Source organism: Hyla sarda, chromosome 8 (genome assembly GCF_029499605.1).
Source record: "Hyla sarda isolate aHylSar1 chromosome 8, aHylSar1.hap1, whole genome shotgun sequence".
Taxonomy (NCBI): Eukaryota; Metazoa; Chordata; class Amphibia; order Anura; family Hylidae; genus Hyla; species Hyla sarda.
In genome coordinates this window covers 168,693,603-168,712,134 of record NC_079196.1, presented here as the reverse complement: position 1 = coordinate 168,712,134, position 18,532 = coordinate 168,693,603, and positions in this window count along the sequence as shown.

Sequence of the window (18,532 nt, the reverse complement as noted above, 5' to 3'; positions counted from 1 at the left end):
ATGCCTTCCTCTGGATCAACTCAGTAGGGACTCATTAGGGATATAGGTTGAACTTAATGGACTCTGGTCTTTTTTCAACCTTATGAATTATGTTACTATATATGGTCAGACGTGGAGGCTGTGAGTCAGCCTAATGCTTCCGTAATTACCCACAGGTCCCGTGCCACTTGAGAAACCTTGGCGTTGGTATGCAGGCTCAGGTATGTCCTTCATGCAAGGAAATGCTGGCTAATGTCTCAATTTAAAAATCAGTTTGAGGGTTAGCCAATGTCATTGTTTACATCTACCAGAGTAGTGCACCACAATTCTTGTATTATTCTAATTGTTATACATCCACACTGTCTATCTGGTGCAGGATCTTATTGTGGCACTTGTAGAATGCTTCAGGCATCCTCCATTGTATGCATTTTTATGCTGGGGATTGTCCCTAGCAACAGACTAGAGATGAGCGAACTTTTCAAATATTCGATTTAGCCGATTCGCCGAATTTTCCAATAAAGTTTGTTTCGATCCAATTTTTTTAGCGGCAAATCTATATTAAAAAAGGCTATTTCTAGCCTACATATAGCCTCTATAGGGGTATAGAACACTTTGCTGTGTTCTAAAACGCATATGGAGTGTGCTAGGTTAGTGAAATAATACTGTTATTCAGAATAACATGCAGATTATCGGCATCACTTTTAGAATCACTGCCACACAGCAGCACAATTACAGAGCCTGGTGGTGGCATCAGTGTCAGGAGACCATATAGTGACTGAATGACACAGCGTGGAGGTGTTGGCAGCATGAGGAGACCATATAGTGGCTGAATGGTATAGCGTGGAGGTGTTGGCAGCATGAAGAGACCATATAGTGGCTGAATGGCACAGCGTGGACGTGTTGGCAGCACGAGGACACCATATAGTGGAAGAATGACAATGCATGGACATGTTGTCAGCATGAGGAGACCATATAGTGGCTGAATGACACAGCCCGGAGTTGCCAGCAGCATGAGTAAGCACTAGGCCTTCACAATCCCTAAGAGGAAAAGATGAATTAAGAAACTTAAACCGAAGATTTTGGATAGCAGGTGCTACCTATGAGAAAATGTGAAATTCCCAGACCCAGGCCCAACAGCGGCATCAGTAACCCATATATTGCCTGAATGACACAGCCTGGAGTTGGCTGATGCACGGGTACACACCAGGGCTTCACAATCCCCCCCAAAAATCACCACAATTTTACAAATTTTTGAAAAAGATTTTGGATAGCGGGTGCTACCTATGAGAAAATTTGAAATTACCAGACCCAGGCCCCACAGCGGCATCAGTGACCCATATGTTGCCTGCATGACACAGCTTGGAGTTGGCTGATGCACGAGTACACACAAGGGCTTCATAATCCCTCCCAAAAAACACAACAATTTTAGAAATTTTTGAAAAAAGATTTTGGATAGTGGGTGCTACCTATGACAAAATTTGAAATTACCAGACCCAGGCCCAGCAGCGCCATCATTTTTTTATTTGAAAATTAAAACAAACTTTGAGTGTCCCGGACCCCATCGTGTGGGTACGAAGGACCAAATCCAACAAGCCCCCACAGCAACATCAGTAAAGCATATATTGCCTGAATGACATAGCCTGGAGTTGGCTGATTCACGAGTACACAGCAGGGCTTTACAATTCTCCCCCAAAAACACCACAATTTTAGAAATTTTTGAAAAAGATTTTGCATAGCGGGTGCTGCCTATGAGAAAATTTGAAATTACCAGACCCAGGCCCAGCAGCGCCATCATTTTTTTATTTGAAATTTAAAACAACCTTTGCGTGTCCCAGACCCTAGCATGTGGGTACAAAGGACCAAATCCAACAAGCCCCCACAGGGCTCGTGTGGCCGTGAGATTTGCCCTGACCGGCCATTGTTTCCAGGACTTCTCGCCAAGGCAAACCATGTGAATAACAATGTGACACCGCTGTGACCTGCATGCATGGTATGCTGAAGGGCCACTGAGACTGGTCCGGTTAGTGGAGGCTTAAGACACAGTGGAGGATGTAGAGGCGGAGTAGCACACCAATGGGCTGACAGAGTGTAGCAGGAAGCAGCATTGAGTACACACCAGGGCTTCGGAATCCCAAAGAAAAAACAAACATTTTTAAAATCATTTTAAGAATATTTAGGACAGCGGGTGCTACCTATATATTGCCTGAATGACACAGCCTGGAGTTGGCTAATGCATGAGTACACACTAGGGCTTCACAATCCCTCCAAAAAAATACAACTATTGTAGACATTTTTGAAAAAAAATTTTGGATAGCGGGTGCTACCTATGAGAAAATTTGAAATTCCCAGACCCAGGCCTAGCAGTGCCATCAGTAAACCATATATTGCCTGAATGACACAGGCTGGAGTTGGCTGATGCATGAGTACGCACCAAATCTTCACAATCCCTAATAAAAAAGACAAACATTTTTGACGGAAAATGTTAACGAAAATTTAGGACAGCGAGTGCTCTCTATATATTACCAGAATGACGCAGCCTGGAGATGGCTGCAGCATGAGGAGACCATTGAAATGTGTGATTTTTTCTATTTGAAATGTAAATCAAAATTTGTTTCCCGGACCCCGTTGTGTGGGTACAAAGGACCTAATCTCACAAGCACCCATAGGGCTCATGTGGCTGTAAGATTTAGGCGCAACATCTCCATAGCCCAGACCGTCCATTTTTGGTTTTTGTACCTTTGTTTAAGAACAAGCGCATATCCAAGAGTCCAGAAGACTCTATAATGCAGGACGGTGGACCACCAAAAGACATTCTTCTATAAAATATTTTTTTATGAAATAAAGAAGCAGAGTTCATCCCTCTGCATATTTTTTTTTTTAAATTTTACTTAAAAAATCACACGCAACAATCGTTCAATGGTGTAATTTAATGTAAGTTATTATTGTGGACAATTCAAGTTTATTACTGTGATAATTATCAGAAAATTTGAAAAAAACACTACTCAAGAGTGTTTAATAACCCCCTACATTGCACCATAAATGTTGAAATTTAAATTAAGCATGTATGTATGTTTGTATTTCAAAAATCCTAAAATTAAAGGCCCAAGCACAGAAGCATCATGAAGTCAAGTAGTTCCTGAAAGACACAGGAGCAGTCAGGAGTAGGCATCAGCAGTTCCCAAGAGGCTTTAATAACCCCTTACATTGCACGATCACTCGTGAGATCGAGCAATAACAGGTGTGTTATGCCCTCAGATGTCCGGGGCTGCACGCGCGCTACACTGAACGGACCAGCGTGTGTCTATCTTTCACCGACAGGTAACTCGCTGAACCCCGTTCGCGATAGGGATCAGGGACTGCAATTATTTGCCAGGAAAGAAGAATCACAACTAAGCGCGGGTCGAAAGCTCGGGTTCATTAAGTCCCTGCCCTTTGTACACACCGCATGTCTCTACTACCGATTAGATGGTTTAGTGAGGTCCTCGGGTCTGCCCCGGCAGGGTAGGAGAAGGCCCTAGCAGAGCGCCGAGAATTTAAAGATCATAGTTGAAATTTACATTAAGCATGTATTAGCTACTGCTAAACTTCCAAAAATTGAAGGCCCAAGGCCTGAGGCACAGGGAGGCAATTATTTCCTGAAAGACACAGAATGAGTCAGAAGCAGTCAGGAGCAGTACCCAAGAGGGTTTCATAACCAACCCCTTACATTTAAAGATCAATGTTGAAATTTGCATTAAGCATGTATTTAGCTACTGCAAAACATCCAAAAATTGAAGGCCCAAGGCCTGAGGCTTCGGGGAGGCAAGTAGTTCCCGAAAGAGACAGAATGAGTCAGGAGCAGTCATTCGCAGTACCCAAGAGGGTTTCATAACCATCCCCTTACATTTAAAGATGAATGTTGAAATTTGCATTAAGCATGTATTAACCCCTTAAGGACCAAGGACTTACCGGTACGTCCTTGGTCCTGCTCTCCTGATATAACGCGGGGTTACACAGTAACCCCGCGTCATATCGCGGCGGGCCCGGCGTCATAGTGAAGCTGGGACCCGCCTCTAATAGCGCGCAGCGCCGATCGCGGCACCGCGCGCTATTAACCCTTTAGCCGTGCGCTCAGAGCTGAGCCGCACGGCTAAAAGCAAAACCGAAAGTTGCCGGCTAGCTCAGTGGGCTTTTCGGGATAGCCGCGGCGAAATCGCGGCATCCCAAACAGCTTACAGGACAGCGGGAGGGCCCCTACCTGCCTCCTCGCTGTCCGATTGACGAATGACTGCTCAGTGCCTGAGATCCAGGCATGAACAGTCATGCGGCAGAATCGTCGATCACTGGTTTCCTATGAGAAACCAGTGATCAATGATGAAGATCAGTGTGTGCAGTGTTATAGGTCCCTATGGGACCTATAACACTGCAAAAAAAAAGTGAAAAAAAAAAGTGAATAAAGATCATTTAACTCTTCCCCTATTAAAAGTTTGAATCACCCCCCTTTTCCAATAAAAAAAAAACACAGTGTAAATAAAAATAAAAATAAACATATATGGTATCACCACGTGCGGAAATATCCGAATTATAAAAAGATATAATTAATTAAACCGCTCGGTCAATGGCGTGCGCGCAAAAAAACTCCAAAGTCCAAAATAGTGCATTTTTGGTCACTTTTTATATCATTTAAAAATGAATAAAAAGCGATCAATAAGTCCTATCAATGCAAAAATGGTACCTTTAAAAACTTCAGATCACGGCGCAAAAAATGAGCCCTCATACCGCCCCATACACGGAAAAATAAAAAAGTTATAGGGGTCAGAAAATGACAATTTTAAACGTATTAATTTTCCTGCAAGTAGTTATGATTTTTTCCAGAAGTCCAACAAAATCAAACCTATATAAGTAGGGTATCATTTTAATCGTATGGACCTACAGAATGAAGATAAGTTGTCATTTTTACCGAAAAATGTACTACGTAGAAATGGAAGCCCCCAAAAGTTAAAAAACTGTGTTTTTTTTTTTCAATTTTGTCGCACAATGATTTTTTTTTTCTGTTTCACCATAGATTTTTGGGCAAAATGACTGATGTCATTACAAAGAACAATTGGTGGCACAAAAAATAAGCCATCATATGGATTTTTAAGTGCAAAATTTAAAGAGTTATTATTTTTTAAAGGCAAGAAGCAAAAAACGAAAATGCAAAAACGGAAAAAACCCCGGTCCTTAAGGGGTTAAGCTACTGCTAAACATCCAAAAATTGAAGGCCCAAGGCCTGAGGGCAGGGAGGCAAGTAGTTCCTAAAAGACACAGAATGAGTATGGAGCAGGCATTGGCAGTACCCAAGAGGGTTTCATAACCCCTTACATTTAACCCCTTAAGGACTCAGGGTTTTTCCGTTTTTGCACTTTCGTTTTTTCCTCCTTACCTTTTAAAAATCATAACCCTTTCAATTTTCCACCTAAAAATCCATATTATGGCTTATTTTTTGCGTCGCCAATTCTACTTTGCAGTGACATTAGTCATTTTACCCAAAAATGCACGGCGAAACGGAAAAAAAAATCATTGTGCGACAAAATCGAAAAAAAACGCCATTTTGTAACTTTTGGGGGCTTTCGTTTCTACGCAGTGCATATTTCGGTAAAAATTACACCTTATCATTATTCTGTAGGTCCATACGGTTAAAATGATACCCTACTTATATAGGTTTGATTTTGTCGCACTTCTGGAAAAAATCATAACTACATGCAGGAAAATTTATACGTTTAAAAATGTCATCTTCTGACCCCTATAACTTTTTTATTTTTCCATGTATGGGGTGGTATGAGGGCTCATTTTTTGCGCCATGATCTGAAGTTTTTATCGGTAAGATTTTTGTTTTGATCGGACTTTTTGATCACTTTTTATTCATTTTTTAATGATATAAAAAGTGACCAAAATACGCTTTTTTGGACTTTGGAATTTTTTTACGCGTACGCCATTGACCGTACGGCTTAATTAATGATATATTTTTATAGTTCGGACATTTACGCACGCGGCAATACCACATATGTTTATTTTTTATTTTTTTTACACTGTTTTATTTTTTTTTATGGGAAAAGGGGGGTGATTCAAACTTTTATTAGGGAAGGGGTTAAATGACCTTTATTAACACTTTTTTTTTACATTTTTTTTGCAGTGTTATAGGTCCCATAGGCGATGTGTGGTATTAGCCGCGGGTCCCGGCCATTGATTAGCGCCGGGACCGACGCGATATGATGCGGGATCGCGGCGCGATCCCGCTTCATATCGCGGGAGCCGGCGCAGGACGTAAATATACGTCCTGCGTCGTTAAGGGGTTAAAGATCAATGTTGACATTTGCATTAAGCACATATTTAGCTACTACTAAACATCCAAAAATTAAAGGCCCAAGGCCAGAAGCATCAGTGAGGCAAGTAGTTCCTGAAAGACAGAGGATGAGCCAGGAGCAGGCAATCGCACTACCAAAGAGGGTTTCATAACCCTAATTGATAACCCAAAAGGGTTTCATAACCAACCATAATTGGGGTATGTTGGTGTAGCAGCATGGTCAATCTACTCTGAGGCATCCGGCATTGGTGGCTGGAAATTCTGGCTGATCCATCCCTGATTCATCTTGACAAACGTCAGTCTCTCCATTTTTAGTGGACAGACGAGTTCGCCCTGGGGTGACTATGGCCCCGGCCGCACTAAACACCCGCTCTCATGGCACACTACTGGCCGGGAAGGACAGCTTTTCCAGGGCAAACTCTGCTATTTGTGGCCATAAATCAAGTGTGGCTGCCCAGAAGTCCAGCGGATCTTCAATGGTTGTTGGCATGGCCATGTCAAGGTATGCCACCACCTGCTGGTTCAGGTCCTGCTCCATGTCCACCTGCTGCTGATGAGTTGCTTCACTATGCGGGTGAAGAAAGCTACTCATCAGCGACTGTAGACTCAGGCTGCTGCTGATTGAGCTGGTGATGTTCCTGCCACCCCTCCCCTCCCCAGCAGCCATGACAGTGTAAGGTGAGCGCAGAGGGCGCCCGATTCAGATCTCTGAATGGATGGATCATGGGGCCGATAGGCATCAGCCAACTGACTACGTAGAATCTCTCTGTAGTAGGTAAGTTTGTCCTCCCTCTCAGTGGGTGTAAAAAAGGCCCCCATTTTGGGACGGTAGCGAGGGTCTAATAAGGCGGAGATCCAGAAGTCATCCCGCTGACGAATTTTGACAACTCGGAGGTCACTACGCAAGCAACTGAGCATGCATCGTGCCATTTGCGCCAGTGATTCGGAGGGACTACCTGCCTCCATCTCCACTGCATACTGTCACAGTGTGTCTGGGTCCTCTGTCTCAACTTCCTCATAACCCTCCAGCTCCTTTGGCTGCTCCTGGTCCTCCTCTCCTGTCCGAAGACTAGAAACACCGGCCATCTCATCCAACCTAAACTGTGCTCCGCTCTGCCTCTCATCATCCTCCTCCTCCAGTTCAGCCGCCACAGGGCTCATGTAGCCTTGAGATGTAGTCGCAATGTCTCCATTTCCGTAACCAGCCATGGTTTCAATCATTTGTTGTAGGAAATGTAGGAGTGTAATTACGTCGTTAATGGCGTAATCCAGGCGACTCACAAATAATGTGGCTTCCTCAAAGGACCTCAGCAAACAGCAGGGGTCACGTATGAGCTGCCACTGGTTCACATTGAAGTTATACAGGGGAGTACTCCTATCTGCTTGGATCATCAAGAAATCAGTGATGGCTTTTCTATGTTCGTATAGTCTGTCCAACATATGGAGGGTGGAATTCCAACGTGTGGCAACGTCACAAATAAGACTATGTTGTGGGATACCGTTCTGACGCTGTAGCTCAAAGAAGGTGTGCTTGGCAGTGTACAAGTGGCTGAAGTGCATGCACAGTTTCCTTGCCATTTTCAGGATGTTTTGCAAATGGGGTGAAGACTTGAGGAAGTGCTTGACAACCAGATTCAACACGTGTACCATGCAAGGCGCATGTTTCACACTTCCTTGTCGCAGCGCAGACACAATGTTCTTCCCGTTGTCAGTCACCATGGTTCCCATTTCAAGATTTCGTGGAGTTAGCCATACTCGGATATTTTTACGAATGAACTTTAGCAGTTCCTCCCATGTATGACTCCGTTTGCCAAGGCAAACCATGTGAAGAACAGCTTGACACTGCCGTGCCCTACACACATGGTACGATGAAGGGCCACCGAGATTTGGACGTGCAGTGGAGGCCGAGGACACGGGGGAGGATGAGGAGGCGGCGTCGCATGGTGTAACAGGACCTGGGAGCGAGAGCTTGGAGGAGGAAGCGGTGTGACCTGTCCAAGTTGCTGTTGTGGCTACTTGGACAGGAGCACATTCAACTACTGCGCCGTTGGATGAGTGGGCCCATACTGTTGTCTCTTGGATATGGCTTCGCCGATGGATTGTTGGCGGAATGGCTGACTAAAAGCGGGAGAAGCAGGAGCGACAGAAGGAGGGTTTGACACACAGCTCCCTTCGGCTGAGGTGGTGGAGCCTTGGCTGGATGAAGGAGGGAGCGGATGGCCACTGGGTGATGCAGCAGGCTGGACCACTACATCGTAGCCACAGTTCTCCCAGGCCACTTTATGGTGGCGAGGCATGTGTTGACGCAGGGCCGTGGTGCAGACATTGGGACCCTGGCCACGCTTCACCTTCTGCCAACAGATCTTGCATGTGGTTATGTGAACCTCCTCCAGATGTCTTATGAAAAACTTCCACACCGCCGAGTAGCTGATTTTCCCACTGCAGTCTGCACTAATTGACTGCTACTGGCGCCGTCTCCAGGAACCCCTGTTTCACTACCTCCCGGAAAGGTAGGCTGCCGCGAAGCAGGTGGTCTCCCCCGGGCACGTTTGGCACCTGAATTTCCACTACTGCCGCCACGCTAACTGCCAACTGTGCTATCGCCTTGCTGCCTCAAGGGCAACCTGCAACTCTCTTCTCCTGATGATGATGAAGCCCGTTCTGCACCCGGCTCCCAATTGCGATCGGCTTCATCATCATCAACAGTTGTGTGCACGTCACTGATGTCCTCCTCAGGTTCCCCAACAGTGTCTGCTTCAGGACCCTGAACACTTGCAACATCGCCTCCCATGTCACTCTCCGCATCACTACTTGGCTGCCTAGCGTAGCAAGCGGCGCATGTCTCCTCCCCTTCTTGGCTATCCAGTAGCTGCTGACTGTCCTCTATTAGATCGTCCAGAGTAAATAGTGGAGCTGAACCCACAGCATAAGATACTTCTCTAGGAGAGGGAACAGCATAGGACAAAGGCAATGGGAGGACAGGGATTGCTCCCGGGCAATGCCAACTGAGGTTTGTGTCTGAGGAACCCACCGACTGTTGACTGGGGGTGTCAGATGTCACTTTTGATGATGTGGATGAGCGTGTTAACCAATCAACGACAGCAGATGGGTTGCTGGTGGAGACACGACCACTGGCTGATAACGGGAGCTCAGGCCTCTTGCTGCGACTCCTGCTTCCACTCGCCCCAAGTCTACTGCCAACTTTGCCGGAAGTATTTAGGCCTCTGCCACTCTTCTGTGCATGTCCTGGCACTTCTCTGCCTGACATACTTAGTGCGTTTATGAGGGTATTACAATACGCTACACTACTCTTTAAACAGTATTTGTCTAGAACAGCAGCAGGTGATTACTTACGGCTGTTCTTTCACAGTAAGTTAGGCCCTTGACAGATTAACAGGTACTAGATGGTACAATACTTGGATGTACCTATGCGGTCTGCACTGATGAGGGCAGTAATAAGCGTAAATATACGCAGAAAAAGCTCTGTATTTTTGTAAAACACCAGCCGGTGAATATTATTGTTTGAACTTTGACGGTTTGGAGCACCTTGACAGAATAACAGGTACTAAATGGTACAATACTTGGATGTACGTATGCAGTATGCACTGAGGAGGGCAGTAATATGCCTAACTATACTCAGAAAAAAATCAGTTTTTTTGTAAAACACCAGCTGGTGGATACTATTGTTTGGACTTTGACGGTATGGAGCACCTTGACAGCTTAACAGGTACTAAAAGGTACAATACTTGGATGTACCTATGCGGTATGCACTGATGAGGGCACTTATATATGCGTAACTATTAGTGTTGAGCGGCATAGGCCATATTCGAATTCGCAAATATTCGTGAATATATGGACGGATATTCGTCATATACCGTGTTTCTCTGAAAATAAGACCAGGTCTTATATTAATTTTAGTCCCAAAAAAACACTAGGGCTTATTTTCAGGGTAGGGCTTATTTATTTACGGTTTACGGTTGAACAACATGGGGGGCTGTAGCAGTGTGGAGGATGCCACACTCCCCCCCCATCTTCCACACTTCTACAACCCTCCATCCTCCACACTCCCGCAGCCTCCCATCCTCCACTCTCCTACAGTCCCCATCCTCCCCTTCCCCCGTCATCCTTCACACTCCTACAGTGCCCCCACCCCTCTACAATGGGGTCTGAGGGCATTACTGGCGGCCGCGGTCCGCCAGTTTATTACCCCTGACCTAGGTCTTATTTTTGGGGTAGGGCTTATATTGCAGCCCACCCTGATAATCCTGCTAGGGCTTACTTTCGGGGTAGGGTTTATTTTCGGCGAATATTCGCATATTCGTAATATTCTCGTCTTATTTTCGCATATGCGAAAATTAACATATGCTAAAATTAGCATTTGCGAAAGTGTGCATATGCAAATTTTCGCATATGCGCAAATTCGCACACCAGTCTCACACAGTAGTACTCATGAATTCGCGAATATGCGATATTCGCAAATAAAATTCGCATTCCAAATATTCGCGAGCAACACTAGTAACTATACGCAGAAAAAACTATTTTTAAAAGAAAAAACAGCCGGTGAATACTATTCTTTGGACTTGCACAGTATGTAGCCCCTTGACAGATTAACAGGTACAAAATGGTACAAATGCACTACAGTCCACAGAACAATTACGTATTTCTGAACAGCAGCAGGACCCAACAATGCAGCACCACAAGAAAAAAAAGTCCAGGGATTAAACCCTAAATTGCACTCTGTCACACAATTCCGAGCAGCAGAAGATTTGTGGAGCAAAAAAAAAAAAACTCAATTGGGCTGAAAAATGAGGCGATAAGATGCTTCAGAAAGTTCAGGCAGCTTGGAGATCTGTATGAGGCAGCTGACAGCTATCAGCCCCTCTCTGCTGCAATGCTCAATAACGTGAATAGGAGGTTTAGCTATCAATGATCCTTCTCAGTGTAACAGCAAAGCACTCTGCACTCCTGTCTTTCCCTAATGCTGATGTGACTAGCAGTTGCAGTGTAACGCTGTGGTATGAGCTATTCACACACACACACAGTCCCATCTTCTCCATCTGAGTGCATAGATGAAATGAAGAGAGGCAAGTTGGCCGCCGATTATATAGGGGCTGTGACATCACAGGGGTCATCTGATAGGCTGCATCTCACATGTGATTCAGGGTCAGCCCGCCTACCTTCATTCCCGCCGCTGTTTCCCACCCTCCCATAATCCCCTGCCCCATGTATTCACATGTGGATCCGCCATCTTAGGTCTTCAATAGCCTGGAACGCTGTAAATGGAGTTTAATGAAGCGATTTGTGCGATCGAATCGCGGCGATATTCGCATTCATTGCGAATCGAAATTTTCATGAAATTCGTAACGAATTCGGGTTCGTCAACTTCAATTCGCTCATCTCTACAACAGACCACAAGGGCAGGATCTGCTCCCCCAGCATAAATGCACAACTGCATTTGGTGTTGAGCACCTCCAGCCATTTGAGACCACGTCTTTGTTGTTGTTTAAACTTTACACTTGGAGGTGTGTAAATTCCGTATGTAATGCACCTTGGACATCTTCCTGGCAGCATTAAGATGCAGCTGTGAGGCCTGCAACTACAAAGTGGGCCATTTATATGGATGTACAATTATGAAATGGGAATTGTTGATGATATTAACTTCCTGTTTGTGGCACATTAGTATATGTGAGGCGGGAAACTTTTTAAGATGGGTGGTGACCATGGCGGCCATTTTGAAGCTGGACATTTTGAGTCCAACTTTTGTTTTTTCAATAGGAAGAGGGTCATGTAACACATCAAACTTATTGGGAATTTCACAAGAAAAACAATGATGTGCTGGTTTTAACTTAACTTTATTCTTTCATGAGTTTTTTTTTTTTTTTTTACAAGCTTCTGACTACTTATAAAATGTGTTCAATGTGCTGCCCATTGTGTTGGATTGTCAATGCAACCCTCTTCTCCCACTCTTCACACACCGATAGCAACACCGCAGGTGAAATGCTAGCAAAGGCTTCCAGTATCCGTAGTTTCAGGTGCTGCACATCTCGTATCTTCACAGCATAGACAATTGCCTTCAGATTACCCCAAAGATAAAAGTCGCAGGGGGTCAGATCGGGAGACCTTGGGGGCCATTCAACTGCCCCACGATGACCAATCCACTTTCCAGGAAACTGTTCATCTAGGAATGCTCGGACCTGACACCCGTAATGTGGTGGTGCACCATCTTGCTGGAAAAACTCAGGGAACGTGCCAGCTTCAGTGCATAAAGAGGGAAACACATCATCATGTAGCAATTTTGCATATCCAGTGGCCTTGAGGCTTCCATTTATGAAGACTGGCCCCACTATCTTTGTACACCATATACCACAACATATCAATTGGTACACCATAACAACAGTCTTGGAGGGATCTATCCAATGTATGAGCATTCCTAGATGATCAGTTTCCTGGAAAGTGGATTGGTCGTCGTGGGCCAGTTGAATGGCCCCCAAGGTCTCCCGATCTGACTCCCTTAGACTTTTATCTTTGGGGTAATCTGAAGGCAATTGTCTATGCTGGGAAGATAAGAGATGTGAAGCACCTGAAACTACGGATACTGGAAGCCTGTGCTAGCATTTCTCCTGCGGTGTTGCTATCAGTGTGTGAAGAGTGGGAGAAGAGGGTTGCATTGATAATCCAACACAATGGGCAGCACATTGAACACATTTTAAAAGTGGTCAGAAACTTGTAAATGACTCATGAAAGAATAAAATCACGTTAAAACCAAGCACATCATTGTTTTTCTTTTGAAATTCCCAAAAAGTTTGATGTGTCACATGACCCTCTTCCTATTGAAAAAGCAAAAGTTGGATTCAAAATGTCCGACTTCAAAATGGCCGCCATAGTCACCACCCATCTTGAAAAGTTTCCCCCCCTCACATATACTAATGTGCCACAAACAGGAAGTTAATATCACCAACCATTCCCATTTTATTAAGGTGTATCCATATAAATGGCCCACCCTGTATGTTAACCAACTTAGGTGGGGCTTGTAGTCTACCTCCCTCCTCCCATTGTATGTGTGCTCAGCCACACTGGAGTGTACCTGGGAGGAGGCTGTGAGTCGGCCTGATGCTGCCGTAATTGCCCACTGGCCCCTGGTTTTGCTTATCAGGTAGGTTTAGTGTTAGGTCCCGTGCCACTTGAGAAACCTTGGCATTGGTTTGTGGGCTCAGGTATGTCCTTCATACAAGGATATACTGACTAATGTCTAAATTTTAACATCAGTGTTGAGGGTTAGCCAATGTCATTGTTTACATCTACCACAGTAGTGCACCACAATTCTTGTATTGTATATATATATATATATATATATATATATATTATATATATATATATATATATATATATATATATATTTGTCATATATCTACCTATCTATCTATATATATATATATATATATATATATATAAAAATATTTTTTTTTAAATTAAATATTGAAACCATAGCCAATTAGGGTCAAACCACTTGACCTATGTTCCTTTGATGATCTATTACCTATTTGACCTTAATTGGCTGTGGTCTCTTTATTCAATGAACCTTAATTTGCTCCAATAAAAGCAGATACTGTATATTTCAAAACTTTCTTTCTTCCATTCATACGGTCTCCCTGCCGGTCCCCACTGCAACCACTGTGATTGCAAGTGGGGACAACTGGAATTCAAGAATTACAACTCCCATCATCCCCTTCATAACATAGAAATTATTTTTCACATATATAAATTGGTTATCCCACATTCCACATCCAAAGTTACATATTCCCTTCTACAGCTTACAGCAATGAAAAAGTCCTTCCCATCCATGTCTTCCTGCATATGTAGAGACATTGGAATTACAAGACGATTTTTTCAGTAATTTGCCATTTAAAACCAGCTGATACTGTATAATTACAATGACATTGTCCTCCACAATTACATTAAATACATACAGTAAATACATTACTGTCCCGGCCATCTGCCTCTGCAAATTACAATTTGAAGTATCTTTGATTTCTGATAGAAGACCTCTGTAAATTTATGGATTTTTGGCAAATTAGGGACACTCAGCCTTTTTTTGCCTTCTGTATTATACATATTACTGATGTCCCTGTCCTCGGCTCGTCTCTGACCCCTGCAATTATTGATGGCAGCACATCTAAATGCTAGAAAAAATTTAATAAATGTGGCAAAAAAAATTAAGTAAAAATAAAATAAATTATGATTCAGAACAAAAATTAGAAAACAAAATTATGAAATGCACTTCTCATTCATATTTAATATTGAGCAATGAATTTTCTGGTCCCTGTCTGCTCCCGAAAATTGAAAGACGAAAAAAAAAATATATATATTAATGATAATTTTTAAACAGGGACCATTTTATGTGGGTGAGCAGAAATCGGCCATATAAATGTAAAAATAATATAATTATTATAATAATTTTTAATTACGGTAGTAATGTATTTTAATATTGTGTTTAATAAAGTGTGTGTGTTTCACTTTTTTCTCTATTTAAAAAAAAAAAATAGGTAGTACTACTGCTCCCAGCATGGAACAGACTGTTCCATGATGGGAGCTGTAGTACCTGTATTAGTAAACAGATCGCCCCAGGTGTCACTCCTGACACCCGATGCAATTATCCTTTCTATTGCAGAGAGGGAGCGGCTTTCATCTGTGCTCGCATCACTGCACTATACTCCTGCTGGCCAGTCATGTGAATAGAATTCACATCACTTATTCATATTTCCCGCAGAGAGCTGTGATTGGCCAGATGGTTCCAGCCAATCACAGCTCTGCGGGAAATAGAATGAAAAAAGGATGACCGTAAATTCAGGAGTTAGTCCGGCGCAGAGAGGAACCATCAGGGAGCCAGATAAAATCAATGGATTTATTAGATGCAACATGTTTCGCTGCGCATGCGCAGCTTCATCAGTGTCACGATTCGGCTTACAGATTGTGGATCCTCTGTGTCAGCGAGGGATTGGCGTGGACCGTGCTGCTGGACCGATTCTAAGAGGCTACTGGTGTTCACCAGAGCCCGCCGCAAAGCGGGATGGTCTTGCTGCGGCGGTAGCAACCAGGTCGTATCCACTAGCAACGGCTCAACCTCGCTGACTGCTGAGAAGGCGTGGGACAGAAGGACTAGGCAGAGGCAAGGTCAGACGTAGCAGAAGGTCGGGGCAGGTGGCAAGGTTCGTAGTCAAGATGGATAGCAGGAGTTCAGGTAACACAGGCTTTGGACAACACTAAACGCTTTCACTGGCACAAGGCAACAAGATCCGGCAAGGGAGTGCAGGGGAAGTGATGTGATATAGCCAGGGAGCAGGTGGAAACCAATTAAGCTAATTGGGCCAGGCACCAATCATTGGTGCACTGGCCCTTTAAGTCTCAGAGAGCTGGCGCGCGCGCGCCCTAGAGAGCGGAGCCACGCGCGCCAGCACATGACAGCAGGGGACCGGGACGGGTAAGTGACTTGGGATGCGATTCGCGAGCGGGCGCGTCCCGCAGTGCGAATCGCATCCCCAACGGCCATGTCAGTGCAGCGCTCCCGGTCAGTGGGACTGACCGGGGCGCTGCAGGGAGAGAGACGCCGTGAGCGCTCCGGGGAGGAGCGGGGACCCGGAGCGCTCGGCGTAACAGTACCCCCCCCTTAGGTCTCCCCCTTTCTTTGTCCGGTAACTGCTTCCCATGGGATGAGGACACCGGGAGTGATTGAAGGGTTTCCTCAAAGGCAGGCCGTACAGCAGGAGTGGGAATGGGGAGGGAGGGCAGAGGGTGAAGCTTGGCACGGGGCAGGGTGACACCAGGACGGGGGCCATGAGGAGGCACTGAGGCTTGCCTGACGGGACTGGGAGGGGGGAGAGGCATTTCTTGTGGCAAGCAGAGTCCCAGTTCTTGATCTCCCCGGTGGTCCAGTCAAGGGTGGGAGAATGAAGCTGGAGCCATGGCAGACCGAGGAGGACCTCAGAGGTGCAGTTGGGAAGGACTAAAAATTCAATCCATTCGTGGTGGGGTCCAATGCACATTAAGAGGGGTTTTGTGCGGTAACGCACGGTGTAATCCAATCTAACTCCGTTGACCGCGGAAATGCAGAGCGGCTTGACGAGACGGGTCACCGGGATGCAGAATTTATTCACCAAAGAATCTAAAATGAAATTCCCAGAGGCACCAGAGTCCAAGCAGGCCACGGCTGAGAGGGAGGAGTTGGCTGAAGGAGAAATCCGCACGGGCACCGTGAGACGTGGAGAAGCAGACTTTGAACCAAGAGACGCCACACCCCAGTGAGCTGGGTGCGTGCGTGCGTTTCCCAGACGTGGAGGACGAATAGGGCAATCCACCAAGAAATGCTCGGTACTGGCACAGTACAGACAAAGATTTTCTTCCCTACAGCGATTCCTCTCTTCCTGGGTCAGGCGAGACTGATCCACTTGCATGGCCTCCTCGGCGGGAGGCCCAGGCGTCGATTGCAAAGGATACTGTGGGAGAGGTGCCCAGAGATCTAAGTCTTTTTCCTGGCGGAGCTCCTGATGTCTCTCAGAAAAACGCATGTCAATGCGTGTGGCCAAATGGATAAGTTCTTGCAGGTTGGCAGGAATCTCTCGTGCGGCCAGCACATCCTTGATGCTACTGGATATGCCTTTTTTAAAGGTCGCGCAGAGAGCCTCGTTATTCCATGATAATTCAGAAGCAAGAGTATGAAATTGGATGGCGTACTCGCCCACTGAAGAATTACCCTGGACCAGGTTCAGCAGGGCAGTCTCGGCAGAAGAAGCTCGGGCTGGTTCCTCGAAGACACTACGGACTTCAGCGAAGAAGGACTGGACTGTGGCTGTGGCAGGATCATTGCGGTCCCAGAGCGGTGTGGCCCAAGACAAGGCCTTTCCAGATAGAAGACTCACTACGAATGCCACCTTAGACCGTTCTGTAGGAAACAAGTCCGACAACATTTCCATATGCAGGGAACATTGAGACAAAAATCCACGGCAGAGTCTAGAGTCCCCATCAAATTTGTCCGGCAGGGACAAGCGGAGGCTAGAAGCAGCCACTCGCTGCGGAGGAGGTGCAGGAGCTGGCGGAGGAGATGGTTGCTGCTGTAGCAGAGGCAGAAGTTGCTGTAACATGGCGGTCAACTGCGACAGCTGCTGTCCTTGTTGGGCAATCTGCTGCGATTGCTGAGCGACCACCGTGGGAAGGTCAGCGAGACTTGGCAGCGGCACCTCAGCGGGATCCATGGCCGGATCTACTGTCACGATTCGGCTTACAGGTTGTGGATCCTCTGTGTCAGCGAGGGATTGGCGTGGACCGTGCTAGTGGACCGGTTCTAAGAGGCTACTGGTGTTCACCAGAGCCCGCCGCAAAGCGGGATGGTCTTGCTGCGGCGGTAGCAACCAGGTCGTATCCACTAGCAACGGCTCAACCTCGCTGACTGCTGAGAAGGCGTGGGACAGAAGGACTAGGCAGAGGCAAGGTCAGACGTAGCAGAAGGTCGGGGCAGGTGGCAAGGTTCGTAGTCAAGATGGATAGCAGGAGTTCAGGTAACACAGGCTTTGGACAACACTAAACACTTTCACTGGCACAAGGCAACAAGATCCAGCAAGGGAGTGCAGGGGAAGTGATGTGATATAGCCAGGGAGCAGGTGGAAGCCAATTAAGCTAATTGGGCCAGGCACCAATCATTGGTGCACTGGCCCTTTAAGTCTCAGAGAGCTGGCGCGCGCGCGCCCTAGAGAGCGGAGCCGCGCGCGCCAGCACATGACAGCAGGGGACCGGGACGGGTAAGTGACTTGGGATGCGATTCGCGAGCGGGCGCGTCCCGCAGTGCGAATCGCATCCCCGACGGCCATGTCAGTGCAGCGCTCCCGGTCAGCGGGACTGACCGGGACGCTGCAGGGAGAGAGACGCCGTGAGTGCTCCGGGGAGGAGCGGGGACCCGGAGCGCTCGGCGTAACAATCAGGCCAGCTGATCGCCTGATGAAGCTGCGCATTCGCAGCGAAACACGTTGCATCTAATAAATCCATTGATTTTATCTGGCTCCCTGATGGTTCCTCTCTGCTCCAGACTAACTCCTGAATTTACGGTCATCCTATTTTGATTCTACTTCTACCCAGGAGGGCTGCAGTGGACCTATACATATATTCATTCTCCACTTTACCTTGTTGTGTGTGGGCACACAACCAACTCTGGTAAGCGGCTTGGGAATTATCGTCCCCTTC